Genomic DNA, 9,743 nt, shown 5'->3' with positions numbered 1-9,743 from the left:
CACTGAGAAGAAAGGATACCTGAGTAGATTTTTAATGCAGACGAAAGTGCCCTATTCTGGAAACAAGTGCCACAAAGGACATTATTCATAAGGGAGAAAAGTGAGCACCAGAATTTAGCAAAAGGAATAGGCTAACTCTACTCTACTGTTTTGTGCAAATGCAGTTGAATTTATGATCAAGACTGCTCTCAGCTATAAAGCCACTAACCTCTTAGCCTTGAAGAGAAAAAGATAAACACCAGCTTCCAGTCTTTTCATTCTTCAACAAGAAGACCTGAACAATGAGAACACTCTTTCTGGATTGGTTACATCAATGATTTGTCCTTGAGGTCAGGAAGAAGCTTGCAGGTAAGACACTGCCTTTTAAAGTTCCTTTGTTATTGGGCAAAGTTCCAGACCACCCAAAACACCATGAGTTCAACAGGAAAGGTGTCAAAATGGTCTACTTGCCTCAGTACAATGTCTCTAATTCAGCCTCTAGATCAGGAGATCATAGGACCTTTAAGGCTCATTATGCATATACTCTATGGATAGGATTGTCAGTGAGGTGGAAGAAAACCCCAATTGAGGGAACATGGAACATAATGAAAATCTGGAAGGATTACGCCATTGAAGATATCATCACTGTTATAGAAAAAAGTTGTGAAAGCCATCAAGCCTGAAACAATAACTTCCTGCTGTAGAAAACTGTGTCCAGATGTTGTGCATGACTTCTCAGGATTTATCACAGACTGAATCAAGGAAATCATGAAAGAGATTGTGGATACAGCCAAAAAGGTAGTCAGTAAAGAGTTTCACGAAACAGATCTTGGAGAAATTCAAAGGCTAACAGACACCACACGAGGGGAATTAACAGAAGATGATTTAATGCAGATACATGCTTCTGAACCACTGCCAAGCAATAAGGAAGGAGATGCAGAAGAAACCATGCCAGAAAATGAATTGACATTAGAAAATCTGGAAGAAGGGTTCTGATGATTCAAGACTGCTTTTGACTTCTGTTACAACATAGATCTTTCTATGGTACAGGCTAATATGGTTTGGCTCTGTGTCCCCACCCAGATCTCATCTTGTAGCTCCCATAATTCCCATGTGTTGTGAGAAGGACCCAGGGGGAGATAATTGAATCATAGGGGTGGGTCTTTCCCATGCTGTTCTTGTGACAGTGAATAAGTCTCATGAGATATAATGGTTTTTAAAATGTGGTTTCCCTGCAGAAGCTCTTTTTGCCTGCTGCCATCCATGTAAGATGTGACTTGCTTCTCTTTGCCTTCCATCATCATTGTGCAGTCTCCCCAGCCACGTGTAAGTTTATTAAACCTCTTTCTTTTGTAAATTGCCCAGTTTCAGGTAGGTCTTTATCAGCAGCATGAAAATGGACTAATACACAGGCACTTAAACTAAAGCAAATGGTGAAAGAAGGATTGGTACCATATAGAAATATTTTTAAAGAAATAAAAAAGAAAAAAGTCAGATAGAAATTACCATGTATTTCCATAAATTTACAACAAGTGTGTCTGCCTCTCCTGTCTCCCTTTCCACCTTCCCCACCTCTGCCACCTCTGAGAAAGCAAAACCAACCCCTCCTCCTCTTGCTCCTCCTCTTCAGCCTACTCAACATCAAGACAATGAAGATGAAGACCTTTATGATGATCCACTTCCACTTAGTGAATAGTAAATATATTTTCTCTTCCTTATAATTTTCTTAACATTTATTTTCTCTAGCTTACTTTATTGTGAGAATACAATATATAATGTCTGTGACATATAAAATACGTGTTAATTGACTGTTTCTGTTATTGGTAAGGTTTCTTGTCAACAGCAGGCTATTAGTCATTAACTCTTGGGAGAGTCAAAAGTTATACATGGATTTTCAACAGCATTGGGCAATCAGTGCTCCAACCACCATGTTGTTTAAGGGTCAATTGTGTATCCAAAATGAATTAAATTTTATTTATTTATTAGATCATAGAGAGGTCCTTTTCCTTGCTTTGATACTTGAGACAGGTAAACACAGCTGGGCCTGGGGACCTTCCACATATTAATCAGAAATTTTTAAATATTTCATAACAATATATTTACACAATTATTTTTCTTTTTACATTGCTTGATTTTTTGAGTAATTCATTCTATATGCATTCGAATCCTTTACACTTAGATTATTTTAAAATGTTTTGTAAGATCTATTTGTCATTCAAAACTCTAGAGGTATATCTGTGTTCTCTTCAAGTGCATTATTAAAGCATACCCACAAAGGAAACTATGATTTGCCAGTATAAACAAGAATAGACACCAAATGTCTCAAGTAGACTTGGAAACCTGACTGTGAAATATAGAGTGAAATTTCATCCTTGGTTCATGCTAAAGATATGTCCATACCCACTCCTGCCAGATTCCTCCACTGGCTTCTGTAACATAATTGCTGTTTTTTCGTCATGGACCTTTTCAGTTTCCAACACTCCCATACAGGGAACTTCAATCTGGCTCTTTGAACCCAAGAAGTCACAGTCTTCTACCATAAAAACAGTAGCTCTGTCATCAATCATGGCTGGAGAAAGGGAGCTATACACATGTGGGGAACTCTGTCAATGAGGAGATGCCAACTGATAATGGATGGCACTCCTTGCCACATGCACCTTCTCTCATTCTTATTTATCACAGACATTGCTTCTATTTCCTTCCTTCCCTATTTTTCCTCTTACTTCTGTGGATTTTCTTACCTTTTCTTTCTTTTTTCTTTTTCTTCTTCTTTTTTTTTTTTTTTAAACACACTGCCTTTCTTAGGCCTTACTTCTTAGGAAAACCACTCAAGACATTTGGGATCCTATCATTCTCCTTGCTATTTACAAACAGCCCTAGATCTACAAAATAGTTTTGGTATGATTGAAGGGAAGTCTCACAAATTGATGGGAGCAGGATGTCACCTCGGCTCCTAATGGCAAGACACAGCACCAAGGCTTCTGGGTTCAGTCCCTGATTCATGTCAATAGTTGTCCTTTCCTTTCCCAAAGAAGAAACTGCTCCTGCAGTGGTCCTCTCACCATGCATCCAAAAGGCACTCCACCCAACTCTACAAGCAAATGCAGCTCGAATTTTGCCTTCAATTACCTTTGTGTAGGGTTGACCAGGAATCCTTTGAAAACTTTACAGAGAGCACATTGTAAATCTCTCACTTCAAACTACCATTGACCTTCACCTAGATGACAACAGGAGCCTCTTAACTCTCAACCCACAGCCGCTCTTTCTCCCCTCCATTCCACATTCTATACGGCATTTGGACAATGCTTTTCAGAATGCAAGTTTGATCACATTGCTTATTTCCCCCTTATAAAACTTACCAAAACCTTTGAATGGTTCTCAGAGTGAAAACCAAAATCTAGCCCCCTCTTGTGTCACTCTCTCCTTACTCTACATACCCAACAGTTGCCCTTCTTTCCGTTCCTCAACCCTCCATGCTTCCTCCTGTGACAGGGTCTTTGCACTTATGGCCTCACTTTGTGTACATGTCTCCCCATCTCCCACCCTCACTTCCTATCCCTATCCTTACCCCCTTACAGAATTAACGCTTACTCACCCTTCAGCTCTCAGCTCAAGCATTCTTTCCTAAGAAGAATTTTGGTTCCTTTGTTAACTAATGTCATTGTACAATATTGCATGACTTCTGAGTCCTTATCTCAGTTTTAGTTATACATTCTTGTGATATAAATCACCATTGCATCACAGGAATAGGATCTAACACATAGGAGTAACTTGATAATTATTTGTTGAATAAATAAATGACTTCATAGAGGACTATTTGTTACAACATGCCCTCAAACATCTTGTTTTGTCATCAGCTATTAATATCTGTGTCATTATCTGTACACCGAATTAGATATGGGGACTATTGTTTCTACAGACTTTGTAGTTTAACTGTCATCTTAATGATGGTCTTTACACCATAGACAGCAATGTTTTTCCTCTGGCTGCGCTCATGGCATTGTTAAAATTATGTTCAGAAATTTAAAACTTTTGCTCTGTTAAAACTCATATGAAGAAGATGAATGACAAAATAGAGACTGAAAGAAAATATTTGCAAACAACATATCCAACAAAGGACTGGCATCTAAAATATATAAAGCATTCTCAAAACTCTACAGTAAAAATACAAGCAATTCAATTAGAAAATGGGCAAAAGACATGAACAGGCATTTCACTGAAAAGGATATAGATGGCAAATAAGTGCAAGAAAAGATGTTCAATATTAAGGAGTTAGACTCTTTAATCAAGAGTCTTCACAGCAAAGACTCATTAGCAGCTAGGGAAATACAAATTAACACCACAATGTGATATCACTATATATTGATCAGAATGGCTAAAATAGTTGACAAAACCAAATGCTGACAAAGACATAAAGAAACTGGAGAAACCAGATCACTCATGCATTTCTGGCAAGAACAAAATATGGTGCAGTTGCCCTGGAAAACAATTTCTCATGTCTTTAAAACTAAGCACACATCTCCCTTACAACCCAACAATTGCACTACTGGGTTTTTGTCTCAGTGAAATGTCAATTTATGTTCACACAAAACCAGTACATGGATGTTTATAGCAACTGAGATCATTTGGTTCTGTCCCCACCCAAATCTCATCTTGAATTGTAGTTTCCACAGTCCCCATATGTCGTGGGAGGGACCTAGTGGGAGGTAATTGAATCATGAGGGCAGTTACCCTCATGCTGTTCTTGTGATAGTGAGTGACTTCTCACGAGATCTGATGGTTTTATAAGGGGCTTCCCCCTTTGCTCGACACTACTTCTCTGGTTTGCCACCATGTGCCACATTCCTATTTCTCCTTCTGACATGATTGTAAGTTTCCTGAGGCCTCCCTAGCCATGTGGAACTGTGAGTCAATTAAACTTTTTTTCTTTATATATTACCCAGTCTCAGGTATGGCTTCATAGCAGCATTAAAATGGACTAATACGACAACTTTATTTGTAATAACAAAAAACTAGAATCAGCCCAGCTGTCCCCAACAAATGAATGGTTAAGCAAACTCTCATCATATATACTATGGGATACTACTTAAAAATAAAAAGGAATGAATTATTGATACCTGCAACAATTTAGATGAATGTCCAGGGAATTACATTGTATGTGTGTAGGGGGGGGAAATACAGTCACAAAAGTTCCTATGCTGTATGATTCCATTTATATAATATTTTGAAGTGACAACATTTTAGAAATGAAGAGTTACCAGGAGTTAGGGATGGGGCATAAGAAGGAAGGAGGAAGGTGGGTGTGGTTATGGAATCCCTGTGGTGCTGGAACTGGTGAGTATCTTGAGTGTGGTGGTGGATACACAAAATTACACAGATGGTAAAATTGTATAGAATGTAATACACATATGCACACAAACAGTATAAGTAAATCTGAGAAAATCTGAATAAGATCGGTTGATTGTGTCAATGTCAATATCCTGATTGTGATATTATACTATAGTTTTACAAAATGTTACCATCAGAGAAGCTAGGTAAAGTGTACACAGGATCTCTTTGTATTATTTCTTATAGTTACATGTGAATCTACAACTAAAAATGATATCCATAGATTTTTATAATTTTACTTATTTCATCACAGATGAACAGCCACTCTGTGCACATTATGCTGGTAGGCTCTAGAGACACAGTGAACCAAAGGTAGACACAACCCTAGCTGCTATGGGGCATGTGTTCCCTGTGCATAGAGTCTGGCATGCATTAGACACTCAGATGTTTGAAGAAAGAAAGAAAGAGAGAGAGAGAGAGAGAGAGAGAGAGAGAGAAAGAGAAGAAAGAAAGAAAGAAAGAAAGGAAGAAAGCAGGGAGGGAGGGAGGGAAGAAAGAAAGAGAAAGAAAGAAAGAAAAAGAGAGAAAGAGAGAAAGAGAAAGAAAGAAAGAAGAGAGAGAAAGAGAGGAAGACAGGAAGGGAGGAAGGGAAGAAGGGGAAGGAAGGAAGGAAGGAAGGAAGGAAGGAAGGAAGGAAGGAAGGAAGGAAGGAAGGAAGGAAGGAAGGAAGAAAGGAAGGAAAAGAAAGGAAGGTCTGGATAATGCATTAAGACACAAAATCTCTGGAAGGGAACTCTATTTTTGGTGATTGTAGGAATAAGAAGCGATGAAACATAACCTTAACAAGTTTAAAGGAAAGACCTTTAAACTAGAAGGAAACTAAAAACTAAGGAAAGACTAAAGGAAAGACTTTTAAGCAGTCAGTGCTTAAATAAAATACCCTGCCAACATCGTAACTTAATATTCTACCAGTTGAAAAGTCATAGTAATTGAATCCAATAATAAATAATAATAATTTTCATCTGCAAAAGAATGTTATCTGAAATATACACTAATAATAACATTCTTAAAACATGTTTACATATTTTTTCATTGACATAATTTTCATGATATTCCACCTTCTGATCCTGATGGCAGGTCAAGTCTACTACTCTGATTAGTTTGTCATCATAATATGGCTAGGGTAATTTCATATTGTGTCCATTTAAAAATAGGCACTTTTGCTGAGTAGAAATAATCATTTTAAATCTCAGTTCAGGCCTGGAATCAGACTGACATAGAATTCTTTTCCTCCCTTTGCACACTTGCTTTGTAATATTGGGTAAATCTCTTAACCAGATGAACCTCAGTTTCATCATCTATAAAGGAGGATATTACCACCTACTTTATTGGCTTCTGATGAAGATTAAGTAATATAATGAGTTTGGATAAGTCATGCAAGTATATAGCTCATGCTTTGCATTCACTAAAGGGAAGAATGGGGAGAGGAGAAGCAGAAAGATAAAAAGAAGAGAAGAAAGATGGAATCTCTCTTCCTCACCACAGGAAGCAGGTGAATCCCCAGAGAGGAGGCTCCACTGATAGAAGCACCTGCCAGGCTGAGAAGGGGCTCTGCCGCAGTTAGATGGGGGCTTTCAGTGGCAAGACGTCTGGTAAGGATGGAAGAGGAATGAAGAGTGATGCTTTCAGAAGCTGGTTCCATGACTGAGTGGTTTGGACTTAAGAGTAGGTGGAACTACTGCTGCCCCAGAACCCTCCGTAGCAAGTTTCTTAGCCTTGTGACTTCAAATGTAGGCGAAAGTAGTTCTAGGCGTTATGGTAGGGACAAGGCAAGATTTCTGATGTCAAAGGAAATAGTAGCTAGAGGAGTAAGCCAATTAGAGATGGGGAAACTGAGGGGGAGTTGGCTCTCTATAGACCTATATAGCAAAGGAAACAGAAGGGGAAAGAAGGTGAAGGTGGTCATTTATATATTAGACTTCATGGTAGGGTGGCTGTAAATTTCACCTATGTACAGTTCCATACGGCCTCATCTGCTGCAGATGTGTGTATGTCTGTGTGTGTGTAAACTTATAATTTACATAATAGTAATCTGTATCTGTTTTGGCTTTGCTAACTGTCTTAACATTTTCATAAAGTGGTCACAGCTGTTGACATTACAGTTCGGATCTCCATCCCCTCAATTAAAAGCAAGATGGTGGGTTTAATTATACTACAGGGAGTTTTAATAAGGTACCACCAAAATTATCATGAGATCTCATTAGGTTTACCACAAAACTTTAAATATCTGTGATAATGCTTCTCATAGGCTAGATTCTAGAATAATGTTCAAGGAAATGTGGGAGTTTACCAGATAGCGCATCAGCAATGAAATCGCCACACTTAATTACTGGAAAATTATTAATATTTATTTACAGGTGTAATTGCATGACATGAAAGTTGATTGTGTGTTTTTCAGAGAGGCAAAAAATAATAAATGCTGCAGAAAAGCTGACAGCAAGACTGAGGCTATCCAAAATGATGCAGAGAAAACATGCTAATTAGCAACTCACTAACAATATCTCACCAAAGTGTTCTCTGAAAGAAAGCTGCACTTTTTTTCATGGAACATCTGAAGCCCTGGGGGTACAGACTATGAAAATGAGGTTAAGGAAGTTGGCAATGGGCACACAATGATTATGATGTCACATCCATAAATATTAAATGATAATAAAACACTAAAGCGGTAGGGTGATATACACAGAGCCAGGATGGGATTGGATTTCTCAAGAGCCAAATGAGAGCCAGCTGGAAAAAATGCCCAGTGCTAGAGAAAAAGACAATCATGAAAAGGGTATACTGTTATTATACTGAAAGAAGCTTACCAAGTCGCACCATACATTCACTGCAGAAGAATCAGGTCACTCCAGGAAGGAGGCCTATGATGAACCTTAGAGAACTTAACTAGGACATGGATTTAGTAACTGTTGACTGCAACCCTGGTGGATGCTTCAAGCTACCTCTGTAATGAACCTAGCACACATCAGGTAGAACATCCTGTCCCAAGAAGTCAACAATCTATTACTTCACATACAGCAAACGTTTCCTGAAAACCTGCTTTTGTTTTCACCATGGCATTTTTGCCAATTTCCTCTAATCGACCTGGATTATAACGTCGGTCCTAGAAGAATCTAAGCAGTCAGAAGGCCTACGTTTCTCTTCAAAGATAATCCTCAATTCACAGATAGAAACAGGGTCCAAGCCAGGTCATGTAATGAGATATATGGAACATCTAGTTATCCATGAGACTCCTGGCTGTTACACAAGTTGGATATTTTATCACATTTCCCTGGCTCAAAACTGACAATTTTAGGATACTTTTTTCCTTCTTTTTTCCTTCCCTTTCTTCCACACCCATAACTTCATTTGGACATTCGCTTTGTTGCCCTTGTGTGAACAAATCTGATACAGATTTATTCACAGAAAGGCTATAGCTGAATACAATTTCTGATTCTGTTTTGTCAAAGTATCATTACTCAGTGACAGCTATCATGGTATTCTGCTTTTTGTATGGCTTTTCTTTCTAGAAAATCATACACATGGGCACAAATGCATAGACAAGGTGTGCAGACATAGGCAAAAGCAAGGCCCTATGCATGTGAACACACATACACACACACACACACACACACACACACACACACATTTAGAGTTTCATAAAGTCCATGAATATAGAAAAATACTGTCAGCTTTTGCACTTTGATTTGTCACTAATTTAGGTATTTGCTTTAGTATTCTTTGGTCCTGGAGTTTGTAATAATAATAAATTACCTCCATAGAACTTTTCTAGATTCTGCAATTTTGCCTACAGCTGAAGAAATTATGTTTTCTTTTCCGAAGTCCAGTAGTCACCTTCAGTTTTTTCAAGCACCTGTGATTCTCAGTCTTAGTATCCTGGAGACTTCTAGGTTGCTGTGCATTAGGGAGGACCAAGTACCCTATCTTAAAATAAGCTATTGTTCCTGTTTATATATTAGTATCAAATTTTTTGGATTTTTGGCTTTGAAATTGCTTAAATATTCATAAGATGCAAATGGCCAACACTCTGTTCTTTCCTTAGAGCAGGTATTCATGGGCAACAATTTAGGAAATGGTACAGAAAGAAAGGCAGGCTGGAAAGACCAAAGAAAAACAGCTACAGTTTTGCCAAGAACCAGCCCCATGCTTCATGAAATTGCGATACATTTACATTTGGCTTTTAATTTCTACATCAATTTGGACTGTGTTTGTGTGAAAATGAGATTATATATGTGAAAGTACCCAGCCGAATTCTTGGGACATGGCAAAAACCCAATAAATATAAGTTTTTACTACTATATTAAGCATCTTCTTGTTGTAAGCAGAATTTACCCAGTTGATAAGGAAAAGTTAAAGCTTAGTTGAGCCAATTAGTATAA

Source organism: Theropithecus gelada, chromosome 5 (assembly GCF_003255815.1).
Source record: "Theropithecus gelada isolate Dixy chromosome 5, Tgel_1.0, whole genome shotgun sequence".
Classification (NCBI taxonomy): domain Eukaryota; kingdom Metazoa; phylum Chordata; class Mammalia; order Primates; family Cercopithecidae; genus Theropithecus; species Theropithecus gelada.
The sequence above is the reverse complement of the archived record's forward strand: the minus strand, read 5'-3'. Positions refer to the sequence as shown.